Source organism: Podarcis bocagei, assembly GCF_964188305.1.
Source record: "Podarcis bocagei genome assembly, chromosome: 9".
Classification (NCBI taxonomy): domain Eukaryota; kingdom Metazoa; phylum Chordata; class Lepidosauria; order Squamata; family Lacertidae; genus Podarcis; species Podarcis bocagei.
In genome coordinates, this window is record NC_138134.1 from 39,388,111 (window position 1) to 39,402,976 (window position 14,866).

General features: G+C 42.4%; 1 long non-coding RNA gene across 1 annotated transcript in view; it reads right to left on the reverse strand.

Annotated features, from left to right (window-relative positions):
• Positions 1-652: 652 nt before the first annotated feature.
• LOC308594935 overlaps positions 653-14,866 on the reverse strand; it is an 80,181-nt gene continuing 65,967 nt past the window's right edge. The window contains exon 3 of the long non-coding RNA XR_014011688.1: positions 653-806. This is a non-coding gene — a long non-coding RNA (uncharacterized lncRNA). The remainder of the gene's footprint in view (positions 807-14,866) is intronic.

Below are 14,866 nucleotides of genomic sequence, written 5' to 3' on the forward strand. Positions count from 1 at the left end.
GCCCCTTCAGTGAAGCGACAGGAGAAACGGAGCCCCTTCCATTTCTCCTCCCGCTTAGCTGAAGGGGCGCTGCACCTTAGCTGAAGGGGCATCTACCCTTCAGCGAAAGGGACCCGAAGCCTTGAGATAGCCTCCAGATAGCCTCGGGTTCCTTTCGCTTGTGGGGCTGGTGGTGGGGAAAGCCGAGCTTCCCTCACCGCCAGCCCTGGAGAGCAGTGGGAAGGCTATGCGCAGCCTTTCCGCTGCTCCCCAACCTGCTGCCTTCGGAGCGCAGTGCAAGTTCCCGCTGCGCTCTGCAGGCTTCGGATTCCTTTTGCTGAAGCCGGGAGAGCAAGACTCTCCTGGCTTCAGCGAAAGGAACCTGAAGCCTCTGGAGCACAGCGGGAACTCGCGCTGCGCTCCGAAGGCTTCAGGCGGCTATCCCTGGAGCCTGGAGAGCGAGAGGGGTCGGTGCGCACCAAGCGAAAGCAACGCGAAGCCTCCAGTGTGCTCCCTTTTTGCTTTTGGCTTCACCCATCCCTGGTATGTGGCCCACAAAAGAAGGTAGTCCCCAAGCCAAAAAAGAAAAAGAAAAAAGTTTTCCCACTTCTCTTTCAAAAAGACAGGGGTCTTCCCAGAGTCTCATCAACTCTAGACGGATCATTAAAACATGTCTCTTTTAATATCACTTTATTTTTCATTGGTAGCGGTGACCATAAAGCGTGGCATCTTTGATTAACCTCCTTGTGTCATAATAGTTGTCACTGGAACGCTGTGCTGGCATTTGTTTCCATCCTGGACAAGGCAAGAGCTCCTCTTGTATTGATCTATAAAGCAGAAACATCTGTTAGAAGTGCTGCTGCAGGCTGCCTGCCAACCAGAGAGATGCTTATGGTTAACAAGCCCTTGTCCTACACTGTACATGTTGCAACAGTATATGCAAAAGCATAATAAGACCATGTGCAGATTCAGAGTTGAAAATTAAAGCACTGAGGTCAGGCGGAAAGAAAACCTGCCAACAATATTTAGTTCAGCAATACATTTTTGTCTACAGAACAGCCACTTTACTGGGTGAATGATATTAAAGCACCTTTTTGCCTTGGTTCCATTTCTAGCTCTTTAGGTTTTTCTGGCCTGCAATAAAATTCAAATTCCAGCAGGACCCAATCCAACTATATCAGTGGGGGAGTTAATTATGTACTTCTCTCTTTTTAAAGACATGGGCATTAATAATATAATAAAAATAAGATGTTCTGGGTTGCATCCAAGATTAGTCTCAGAGTAGGCCCACTGAAATGATGAGGTGTGACTAAGTTAGGTCCATTAATTTCAATAGGTCTACTCTGAATAGGACTAACATTGGCTAGAACACAGGCCAGGATTACAAATCAGCATGGGACCCTGAAAAGTGTGGCATGGTCTGTAATCTGCCTCATACCTACAAATTATAGCCCACTTCCCTGGGAGTAAAGTCCACTTATTTTGGGCAGCTTTATGTATGTCTGTATCCACATGCTTAGAACAGAACAGGAAATCAAGTCTCCCTCTGGAAAATTAAAGCAAGATGTAAATCTGTATATGAATATCACCTAGATTGTATTTCATCTTTACAGGATAATTTAAAGTTATTATTCTTGAGAATTTTTAAACTTTGTAATAGCTGGAGACAAACAAAACTATTCTGGTTGGAGGCTCTATCAAACTGAGCTTTGTGACCATACAGTTCTTTGTCAGATCAATAATTCAATTGAATCTCTCTTCAAAAATGTTTTCAGATGATAAATTAGGAGAGTCAAAGAAGAAATATTTAGTCAGTCAGTGGAAGAGTTTCAGTTCCAGCAGAAATGTAATTTAGTTCTCAATGGGTCCCGAAATGAAAGGGGAATAACTGACGAAAGAGCTAGCTGTCACTGCAAAAAGAATACCAGCTATACATCCTGCAGCATATCCTAGTCATGTAGAATAATATCTTTCCAAGATTAATGTCCAACATTTATTTCTAGTTCTGCAAATGGCTGTTGGCAATTTCTCCTACATCTAGAAAAGGCCAAGTAGTGTTTTTAATAGACTTTTTGGATTTCAATGATTCTACAGACTTCCTTCTGGCACCACTACCACTCCCCATATCTTGAAGAGGAAATTACAAAGCAATTGCAACACCTAGAAAGACAAAGGGGGACCACATTGGTAGAATACAGAATGATGCCAGTAAAGCAAATCCAGTAGAGAAGCAGTTGGGAATTTAAAAAAAACAAACAAGTCTTTAGAGTCAAAATTTAATCCTCTCTTCTTTTTTGCTGCTGTTGATGTTGCAAAAGCTGAACATTTGGAAGATCACTTTTAATTGATTCATAAACTGCCTCAAATACAGATAATGCAAATGATGGATTGAACGAACTCGGGTCACGTTCAAGAACAGCCCTGTAGGGTACACATCACCCCAAACAGTGTAGAACAGAGCCACCATGGCTAGCACCCATTGCTAGCCTTACTGCTCTGTGAATTTGTCTAATCTTCTTTTAAACCCATTCATGTTAGTGATGGCCTCAAACCTGGGTGGCTTTAAAAGAAGATGAAACAAATTGGAGGAGGGTAGTTTCATAGCCATGAAGGTTATGTTCTACCTCCACTATCGGAGACAATACACCTCTGTAGACGCATCACTGGAGATCACAAGGGAGGAGAGTGTACAGTTTGCAGGCTTCCCATGGGCATCTGATTAGCTGCTGTGAGGACAAGATGCTGAGCCAGATAGGCCTTTGGTCTGATCTGACAGAACTCGTCTTATGTTCTTATGATCTGACCAAGAGTAAAGGCCAGCATCTGGTATCGAACTGCATACAAGTATTTTTATTTATTTATCTAATTATCTATCTATTGAATTTCCATCCCACCCTTCAACCGAGGATCAGATTACAACACAACAATGCACAACAAAGTAACAAACAATACGCAGTTTAAAAAGCCATAGGCTGCTTAATTGGACAAAGCGCTGGGATGTAGATGTTTTTTGGAAGTACCTAAGTAATGCATGAAGGCGACAACCCTTCCCTTACATTTGGACACTTTGACACATATGTTCACGCCAATAGCCTGTACTCTGAGGTTCTATTGAGTGAATATGGCTCATGGTCATTGACAATTCTATCCTCCATGACACAGTGCATTACTTTAGCTTAGGGGTCTGTAACCTTTTTGGACCAGGGCATGTGTTAAGTTTTGAGACATCAGTCACAAAATGGCTGCCATGGCAGCATGGCATAGTACACAATGACTGCCAGGCAGGATATTGTATAATACAAAACTATAGAAAGTACATTCATTGTTGCTTCTCCGTGCCATGGGCAACTTCAGGCTTACCTTGGGTAGCTAGCTGGCTTTGATGGTGGAGATCACACAATATTAATTCCATACACACATAACAAAGCACACCAACAACATGGAGCATTCCCTAGTAACAGGAAAAAATATACAAGGTGCATCTTGCACACACACTCATCACACACATGCTGACCACAAACACATGTGCATCTCTCTCTCTCTCTCTCTCTCTCTCTCTCTCTCTCTATATATATATATATATATCTCACACACACTTCACATATGCAGCTGTCCTAACAAATGCATATCTCCCTCTCTCACACAGACCACACGTAGCTCTTTCTCCCTTTCTCTCCCAAGTGTATTTTTCCTCTCACACACATGGGTATTTGCAGGATTCTCGGTGGGTGGGGGAGGCTTTTGGAGAGGCAGAGCAAACCACTGAAAGGCATGGAGCAGGCTCATTTATCATGTACATGCTGTATGTACATTTTGCCTCCTAGGTTCAGAAAATGCTAGAAACTTACTTTATTGATACCTGGAAACCTAAGGAGCATGGTTTAGCCTGAGGGCATCCAAGAAGCCCCTGGTGGGCACCATGGTCAGGTTGGTGACCCCTGACCTAGCCTATACTTTCAAAGTAAGATGGAAAATAAATCCAAATAAATAAATATATAAACCACCCAAAGTGACAACAGTACCTCTTTATGTGCTCCTATCCTGATTTTTCTTACTTGATAGAATCCAGAGTCTTGTTTTGAATCTTAAAAGCTCCATATGTTCAATGCTGGTAGTAGAAAGTCATGTTTCCTTTTTCTAGAATTTGTTATTCTTAATGGTGCAACTTTTTCCGTTTTTTTAAAAAAAGTATTGTGGATTATGAAATCTTTTCTGCATTTTAAAAATGAATGCATTACCCATTGGGAATTATAAATCAGCAGCGGGGAATGTGTGTTCCCCCAGATGTGCAAGACTACAACTCTGATCATTCCTGCCCTTGGGCTTTGCTGGATGGGCTGATGAGAGCTGGAGTGCAACAACATCTGAGGCATATGGTATAAACTGGTTCCCCAACCCTGTTATAAATGGCTTTATAAAAAGGAGAACAAAGCCACAGCATCCGTCAACCTACATTCATATCCAGAATTTATTTGGCAGGACTTGATTTTTTTGCCCAAAGTTCCACAGAACCCGTAGAACTGTTTCCAGAATCCACCCAGGCTCTCTTGCACATGCATAATCTCTTGCAGGATGGTGATATTACGCATGCCCTGTGAGATCTGACTCAACACCAAGGGCTCTCTGGACCGGAAAGGAAGCACCACCAGATTCCAGTAATTCCCCATTCTGATTTCCCTCACTGCCCATCACAGGGTTCTGGTTCTAACTAATATCAAATGGTGCCCTACAAGAAGTAAATCATTGCTGCAATTTAATCTGGTCGTGTACGCAGGATTAAATGTTGCAGCCTAACCTGTGCTTTCAGTGTAGGATGGAAATATCAGTAAATCCAAATAAATAAATATAAGCTCCAAGCCATCAAATCTGACAGCAGCACTTTTGTTGTGTGCTGCTTCCCAGCCACAACCCCCTTTTTCTACTCACTCCAGTACTCTGGCAGAATTATTCAACTCCTGGATTTATCTTTAGTTTAATGACTTATAAATTCTAATTTCCTTCGCCAAACATTTTAAGGCTTAAACACTGCAGTGCTCACATTACACGTATTTATTAGGTATTCTCCTCCCCCTTCCTTCCCCTGGGAACGTTACTCTCGGCAACTTCATCCACATTTTTGGATTTCTAGCAAACGTCTTCCTTCATGGTGCCTTGTTGGGTCATTAACATTTACATGCCAACGGCTTCCCGCTGAGATTGTGTTAGTCGTCTTGGCACCCTTTCCCTCCACATCTGCTATTTTTATAAAGCCAGTAATACTTTTGCCAGCAACTAGTCCTGTTTATATATGTAGTCCAGTTCTCATTCGGAGCTATTGCCTCTCTGATCCAGGACCATCTCATCTACAACTTATGACACACCTCCCAAAACACAAAAGCTGCCCACAAACCACAATTAAAAAGCCTCTTCAGTAATTAAACATGTTCTCCTGTCAAGGCTAATCAATTCATACGTCATAGTAAAAACTCTGTATACACATTCCAGCCTGGTACTGGAAGGCAGCGAAAAATTAGTCTGTGGTACAGAACCAACCTTTCAATCTTCATTAAAGTTAAACTACATTTCTTTCATGTTACGGCAGCTTATCTTATTTATTCTTATGCTGTCTGCTCTAGGTTCAAGGCTTGGTTTCAAGTGGGTGCCCAGCACCGCGGTTTATAGGTATGTTATACATCCAGGAACAATAAAACTGAGGTGAATGAATTAATGAGAGTAATTTCTGACTGTAGCTATCAGATTTGCACCTGCGGTCACATAGTATCTCTGGTGTTGCAACCTATAGGTCAGTTATTTACGGTACCTAGTAGTCAGATGACTCAACACATATCACTTGAGATGCCACCCTAGACCTTGAATAGCATGTTTTTGAGAGGCATGGCATTCAGGCTTCCAGTAACCATCAGGAGCAGTGTAATAAAGTGAAAAGACGCAGGAGAGGGATAGCAAAGGAGGGACAGAGACAACGAGTCATTTCATGAGTCATTTGAAGAAGCTCAGTGCACCTCAAGTGAGGAGGGAATACATAACACATTATTTGCCTCCAGAAAGTACCAGCTTCATTCTCTGGCTTCTCCAAGTTTCTCTCCAAAATTCCAAAAGCCACTGCCAGTCAATGGCTAGGCAGCTTCCTATATTTATATGTCACAAAGCTAGACAACTTCCTATATTTTTATGTCATAAAGCTGCACCCTATAACTCAAAAAGTGGGAAGTGCCAATTGCAACTCCCTAAAAACGCTCATATCATTACAGTTAGAGCAGTAGTACTAAGTTAGAGTACTAGTACTAAGTAGAGCACAAGTTCCAATTCCAGAAGAAAGAGTTAAGGAATTTTGTATCAGGTCTTAGCAGATAGAAATATTGAGCAATATATTGAGTATATTTGACATACGCCTGGCTATATTGCTGGGCATAGGATTAGGTTTAAAGGAGCATTTTGGATGTATCTATCTCAGTTGACTGTTTTTTCCGTACTTTGTGTAGACAGAGAACCAACTTCCAAGCTGGTTGGCTGGTTCTTTGCTATTGCTCCTCACAGGAACTTCAATACAAGCTAAGAATCTAAACCATTTGCCTTAGATCATGTAAAAACTCTGTGGGACACAAAAAAATGTCTGTGGAACACAAAAATGTAACCAGATCTCCCAAGACCCAGAACAGATCATCATCACAAATTGTTATTTCCCCCCACAGCTTTGTAGAATGTTGACAGCTGCATTTGCAGTGATCACAACTCGGACCTTCGCATAAAAAGAAGTATTCCCAAAGTGGAGCTTTCATTTGAGATTACACTCAAATTACATACACTTTCTGAACAGTTTGGAATAAAATTTGATCATTGTAAATGACTCCCATAACCGGTGTCCTATGATTCCCTTAAAAGAAAAGCTATTCTGTTAACAGTTGTGGGTTTAGTTCACACTGTGTGAGAATGGAAAAGCATAGGCAACATATATTTGACCTATGTTTTTCTCCAGTTCACCTCAGGGAGCTACAGTTCTCAGAGAGTAACAATCAGTCCACCTTTCCAAGGAGTTCTGAGAATTGTAGCTCTCTGAGGTGACCTGGGGTTTCCTAACAACTCTCAGTTCCTTAACAAATTACAGCGCCTAGGATCCTTATGCCTGTTTAAAGTGGCATAATACTGCTTTCAGTGCTTAGTGCAGACAAGGGTTACCATGTCTGACTCACTGTACATTAAGACCTACAGGGGAGGGCCTCCTGTGGGTGCCCCAACAATTCAGCTGAGGCAGCTGCTTGCTAGAGAGAGGGTCTTCAAGGAGTGGGGCCCAAATTATTGAATGCTCTTCCCAGAAAGTTTCACCTGGCATCTACCTTTTATCTTCTCAAGTTTGGGATACGATATTAATCTTTCTGACTGTTTTATGTTACTTCTGTGGTGTTGTACACTTTCCCGTGTGTGTGTGTGTGTGTGTGTGTGTGTGTGTGTGTGTGTGTGTGTGAGAGAGAGAGAGAGAGAGAGAGAGAGAGAGAGAGAGAGAGTATTCTTTCCTCTAAATTGCCCCGGGGATATAAGGAAAGGCAATATTAAAAAATGACCATAAATAAATAATCCAAACCCATATGTTTCTGATTATTTCAGATTTTTCCATCTGTTCCCCTCCCCAGCATACAAATATGTATTATTATGCTTATCCAAGGCCTCCTTGATACACTTATAATAGGTCTATGAAGACAGAATCTTATACAAACAGCCATACTTTTGCATGCCTGAATTAGAACTCTCCCAGCCATTTTGTATCTATGTAATTGGTTGGACACTTCTATAATGGTATGACATGCTTGTAAATATTAACTGTGGTGGAACACAGAATCTCAGCAAAAATTTACTGGATTTTTGGAGGGAAAGTGAAAGGTCAGCTTGTCTAGGAGAGAAACTTCACACAGACAATAGGGTCACCTGAGCACTGCTGGAGTCAAATGGGTGGTAGCAGAGCAAGGAAGATGAAGAGGGTGTGAGTTTTAAGAAAGGGAGAATAGCAAGAGAGAAAACAGAGAAGAACCAGAAGCCTGAGAAAAGTGAAGCAGAGGAAGCCTGCTGCTGAGGAAGTGGTGGAGGAAATGCATGTGTGTATTTTGGGTGATGAAAGAGCAATAAAGGTATAGAAAGGCAGGAACAGGAAGACTAAGTGAGCAATCCTAGCTACCTCCCTCTCAGTCCAAAGGGGAATAGAGACACGGGGTCATTGCTATACCTGCGACATGTGGGAAATGGAGGTAGATTGCTGTGCCAGCCTGATGCTGGCGCTGTGATTGGACCTGGATCAAGCCTGTGGCCATCACGTAGCGGCAACAGGGCTAGCTCAGGATACAATGGATCCCAGGTCAGTTTTCCCCAACCCCACTCAAGAAAGCTTCATCTTCTGGTTGGTGGGATGAAGCAGAGGCTCTGCACCAGTGGAATAGTGATGCAGCTGCCAGTGGGAGGCTGATGGAGGCCTGTAGGGGTCTACTGGGGGAACACCTCTGCCCAGCACAAAGGGGGTGGAGATTGCTTTGTCAGGAAGAAGAAGAAGAAGAGTTTGTATTTGACATCCCACTTTATCACTACCCGAAGGAGTCTCAAAGCAGCTAACATTCTCCTTTCCCTTCCTCCCCCACAGCAAACACTCTGTGAGGTGAGTGGGGCGGAGAGACTTCAGAGAAGTGTGACTAGCCCAAGGTCACCCAGCAGCTGCACGTGGAGGAGCGGGGAAGCGAACCCAGTTCACCAGATTATGATTACCGCTCTTAACCACTACACCACACTGGCGAGAGGAGAGAGGACACTTAGGCTGCAGTTAAGTGCACACTTCCTTGAGAGTAAGCCTCTTTGAATCTAAGTATTCAATTGCACTGTTAATTTCACCTTTTGATTTAAATTACTAGTGAGCACTTCGTATCCGTTAAGCACTATATGAAGCAAGCTCTAGTCCAGGGAAGCTTATGTAACAATAAATTTCTTACAATTGAACGTACAAGGATTATTATCTCCCCAGGTTGAAGTATTTCAGTCAGCAGAAAGAGGGTTTGAATTAAGAAACTGTAAAACCCCATACAGATTTACAGCCAAATGCAAGAGTCAACTGGAGTTAATGGAATTATATAAATCTAAGTGCTTTCTTTTAAGTGGGGATGTGAATCAGGCTGTTGATTAATTAAGATGAAAGCCATTTTGACTTCTGGCTCTTTCTATGCAAGAAATACAATTTTTCATTTAACGGCTTTTTAAATGTACATGATAGCTATTGTATGAGAGAGAGAAATAATGCTAGAAAAGTTGTTGGCTTCCTTCATAAGGGCACCTTTGATGAGAAGCTCATAGTTTTCCAACTCTGTAAAATATTGGTTTTGAAATAATGTTTATGTGCTAAGATAAAAGGTCTACTGAACTTTTGAGATGAAGAATGAAAACATTAGTTCGAGGAGCAAAAGGTCGCATTAAATCGCTAAAGGTCGGGTGTCTCTACTGCAGGGGTGGGGAACCTGCGGACTTCTACATGTTGTTGTATTACAACTCCCATCTTCCCATGACCTTTGCTTATGCTGGAGTTATGCTGGATGCCTGCAGCAGACATGCTGTCTTGCACCCAAGATTGAGGAGTGCCACCCGCCATTCACCGTGTGTGTGTGGTGTTAGGCGCCCGGCATGTGCTGCATGTGTGATGTCATGTGTGTGATGTCACTTCATCAGGAGGCCAAGCACAGAGACCAGTGTGGCACAGCTTTCTTTCTCATACTCAGGAGGAGCCAGCCACTGAACTGCACCACTCTTGGCTCAGCAATCAACCTCCTCCGATCCCTCAGCATTGAGGGGGCCTGGCCCCATGCCAGCAGATTTTGAGGGGCTGAAGACACCTCCACCCCTAGGAGTTAGCACACCTCACCCATAGCTCCCCCAGCCCTGCTTTAGTTACTCAGTTTACTTTGCCAACTGGCACATAATATTCTGTCACTCCTGGAGACAACCAAGCATGCTTAATCATCGCTAGGATGGATTTGTTTTGTACTTATGCCTATCTCAAGGTTCACCCAGACATGCTGATACCTCCTTCTTGTTTCTTACTGGCCCTATTTTGCTTTCTAATCTGTTGGCACTCAGAGTTTGCTCTTAGAGAGAATGGTCATCTTTTCATCTCTCGATGTTCATATTAGTTTTGAGAGGCTAGTTTAAGTTCTTTCCCAACATAGGCCAGTTAAGGTGTCTCTGAATAAGGGCCACACCTCTTGTGTCTTGGTTCCTCCTCAATAAAATGTGAGCAACTGATACGCCAAGTATGCCAATTATGTGCATCCACACTATGCAAATTAGTTATGTCCTTCAAGGTCATCATATGTTTCCAATGCACCCTTTGCAATCTTCCTGGCTGCGGATAAGAAGAAAGGCTGAGCCTCATTTACAGTAAGCCGTATTTATATTTTGGCAAGAGAAAAGGGGGCCTTAAATGTTTAAATATAGAGCTACACCATAAAAAAGTATCTTAATACCAATGAGAACAAGGAACACAAAGAGTTTTTCCTCAAATTATTTCTTCCCAGAACAAAGTCCCTTTGCATTATTTCTAAACCCTCCCAAGGTAGGTAATTGGGGCTGAGAGACTTATCGAGTATGGTCTCCCAAATGCTTTAAGATCTTTATCTTCTTTTGAAGTTCATTAATGATAAGAGGAAGTCACACAATTACACTTACACAGCATGAACTGGGAGCTTTATGGCAGATTAAGAATGAGATCTGCTAACCTGTAGCACTGCCAATTACTGCATTCCAGAAATTATTTTCTAAAAACATTGAATATGGAATGATTGCGTTACACAAATAAGTACCTATTCCTCTTGTTCTCTGCCTTTTTTTTAAAATTGCCTCAATTATTGTTTTTAACTGCAAATTCATTGGAACATCTCCTGGCTCTGGGGCTGCAATTATTAAACTGATAATAGTTCAAATGGTTTTCTTTGTGGCTGTTCTGAGCCATTATTTCTATTCCAGCTTGACATAAATCCTGGATGGTTTTCATAAACTAGGCAGTGAAGCATTTCTGACAGGTAAGAAAGGGAAATATATATGTATATGGAGTTTTTAAAAATGTTTTTTAAAGTTTGGCAGTTTTCCCAATAAAATTCATCTGACATGCTTCCATGCAGATGTTTAACAGTGTCATCCTATGCATGCGTTCTCAGAAGAGTCACTGAATTCAGTGGGGTTTACTCCCAGGACAGTGTGCTAAAGGCTTACGTTGATACAGGTTTATATTCAACTCACCTTGAAGAGCTTGACTTCAGCAAAGTCTGTCAACACAGCTAATTCCAAGAGCCAGCCACCACTCTCAGTTGTTGGGTTATCCCTAGACTTTTGGTCAGCTTTGGGGAACCAGACATCCTAGCCTTGGGTTGCATTCAACTAACATTTGAAATTAATGGACCTCAATGAATCATGACCATTAATTTCAATGGGCCCAACTCTTCTTCAGCGACATAAAGTATGAACATTGAGCAACAAAGCATCCATTCTGCCTTGGGGCATATAAACAACAGTGGCTTAAAATGCAGGGAGGTCATTCCCTGCCACCAACTCCAATTTCAAGTTGTCTTTTTACATCGTTGCAAACACCATTACCTGATTTGTTTCCCTGTACCCGCAGTCCCCACAAACTCTTAGTCAGGGAAGCTGCCATCAGCACGGCTTACGTTTTCAGATAAGATGGAAACTGGTTGGAGATATCAATCAGCAGTATTTCTCAAGAAGCTACAGGATGCAGCTTGCATTGTGGCTAACATTATTGCTATTCAGCTTCAAACACTAACAGTGGGAGCCCACTGGAGCCAGAGTAAATGGTAATTTGTACACAGTCTTGGTCTCTTTTCAGTTTCTGAGCAGGAAAGCACATGCACTCAGACGATGCTGGGGGGAAAGACTCACAAATTGATAAACACTACAAGCCCATTCAAACATTGTGGGAGGAATCCAGTGACACTCTCTTCTGATAGCTCTGTCAGCGCAAGCCAGCAAAGTGAAATCATCCCCACTCTTTAAGTCAACAAAAACACAACCTAAGACCAGTAAGACAACCATGTAAAAACACAAAAAAGTGAATAAAGCAGAAATTCAGTCGTTTAAGACAAGGTCCAATGTTATGGGTCAGGGAAAGCTTGGAATATAGAATGTATTGTTGCATAGTCACCTGCCTGTTAACTGAGGATCAATCAATTGTATTCAAATACATTTGCATCTCAAGAAAATGAAAGTGTCATTTTTTTAAGCATTCAAAAAGATAAGTGCTCACTTCCTCCATCTTTACTCATTTCTGTCAGATTTGCTCTGAATCTTTGGCTCATTTGCTTACAGAATACTGAGATAGCAAACATAAATGACCTCAGTAACCACAGTGGCAAAGTTTATTTGGAGAGTTACTGGTTTGGTGGATGTGGAGAAAGGAGGAGAAGGGAGAAAAGGGTAAATAATTGTTTCTAATGGTTTCTCTGTATTATTTATTTTGGACTTACGGCAGTAGACTTCAACGGATACTTTATGGGGCTAATAAAATTCCCAACATTCTCAGACATGGGTCGTGGTGTTTATATATTAGGCAGAATACAACGGTGTGTTTATGAGAAGAATCCAAGCACTTTGCAGTGATTCAAATAATTAAGCACATGTTTTAAAAAGTTTGAATGCTGAGCTACAGGTAGACTTGGAACAATCAGAGCTTCACCTCTCTAGGGGTCTGTTTACACAAACACATGAGACATTTCAGAAAACTTAAAAATACTTAATACTTAAAATACTTAAAAAACATACTTAAAAAACATTGTTTAGTCCACTGTTTCCCCTAAACAAAGTACAGTGGTGCCCCGCAAGACGAATGCCTCGCAAGACGAAAAACTCGCTAGACGAAAGGGTTTTCCGTTTTTGCGTTGCTTCGCTAGACGAATTTCCCTATGGGCTTGCTTCACAAGATGAAAACGTCTTGCGCTTTTTTAAAAAAAGCCGGTTGAAGAGGCGCAGTTGCGACGGACCGTGCTTCGCAAGACGAAAAACATCACAAGATGAAAAGACTCGCGAAACGAATTCTTTTCGTCTTGCGAGGCACCACTGTAATAGAAACAGCATCAGCAGTTATTCCTGTTAAATATCATGGGGTTCTTGTCTAATGATGCATTGAATATATTGAATTGGATCCCACAAAATGCAAGAGGTAATTAGCCACTGGGATCAAGGCAGGAACTTACATAACTGGCTGTAGTCCTCAAACCATTTATTTGAATGCAACCTTAGAGAAGCTGAGTGGTCAGCAGTGGTAAAGTTCAACCCAAGCTAGTTAGGGATGAGATTTCTAGCCGAGCCTAACATGCCAATTTTGTATGTGCACTGAAATATATGAATAATACTTCTTGTTTGGCTGTTGCCAACCTGACAAGTAAAGATTTATGTTCAAGTCTTTTGTAAGGTGTCTATTTTATCTCTAACCGAGCATGCTTATAATAGTCGACCAATCTCTTGCACAACCTACCAAACACAGCCTATCAATAAAACTGATTATAAAGGGTGACAGACAAAGAACTGGCAATTAAAACATGTCTTAGAAATATAACAGCATTTTACAAATTTGTCACCTGTTCTGGATTATATATCAGGAAACATCAAGAGGGTGTTTAAAGACCAGGTGCTACCGGACTACAACTCTTCTCACCCCTGACTATTGGCTATGCTGACTGAAGTTGATGGGAGTGGAAATCCAGAAATGCAAGAAGGAGCACCAATTCCGCAACCCTGCTGTTACACAATCGCATAAGAGGTTGGATTATGCATTTCCCCAGCCCCCTGGTGGTAATCACTATAGGGAAAGAATGCATAGGTTACAATTTCTAACCCCAAATGATGACAAGGGAAACATCTATCTTTAAAAGGAACTCTAGCAAATCTGTCATCTAAAGGTCTTGCAGATAAACTGTCCAGTGAAATAGCTCTTCCATATTTAAAAAGGTAAAGGTACCCCTGCCCATACGGGCCAGTCTTGACAGACTCTAGGGTTGTGCGCTCATCTCACGCTATAGGCCAGGAGCCAGCGCTGTCCACAGACACTTCCGGGTCACGTGGCCAGCGTAACAAGCTGCATCTGGCATCACGGAACCCTGTTTACCTTCCCGCTGGTGAGTGGTCCCTATTTATCTACTTGCACCTGGGGGTGCTTTCAAACTGCTAGGTTGGCAGGGGCTGGGGCCGAACGACGGGAGCGCACTCCACCGCGGGGATTCGAACCGCCGACCATGCAATCGGCAGGTCCTAGGCACTGAGGTTTTACCCACAGCGCCACCCGCGTCCCTCTTCCATATTTAGGTACGGATAAAAAAATTAAATAAGGTATACAGTTATTGAAGGGAGATCAAGGCAGACTCTGAATGCAAGGGTGCATGGCTAGGGCTGGCCCAAGGCATTTTGCTGCCTAAGGCAAAGGTCAAGATTGCCCATGGCACATATAGACGCTGACTGGACTGGCAGATGAATTTAACTTCTACATTGGTGACAGGTCAGTATCCTCCACTGTAACTAAGGACAGCAGGCTAGCTTAGAGGGTGATATGCAGGCTGAATGGCACACACAACTCTGTCTTCCATCACGACTGCACTTCTCTTTGTTGCCCACCTCCTGAGATAGCTGCCTCACTTTGCCCAGCAGTGATGCCCCACAGGCTGACACACATAGCTTCTGCAAATCCATATCTTCTTCTCTACTTAAGTGCAAATTTAGCTGGCTCTAAATCCAGTGACAGCAAACAAGGGATGGAAAGAAACCAACAACACATTTTTTTCATTAACTCTCTTTTCCAAGAAGACTAAAGCCTGTGCAGTGATGGGTACATTACGGAGAAGGGGTTGCAGAGGGGGCTGTT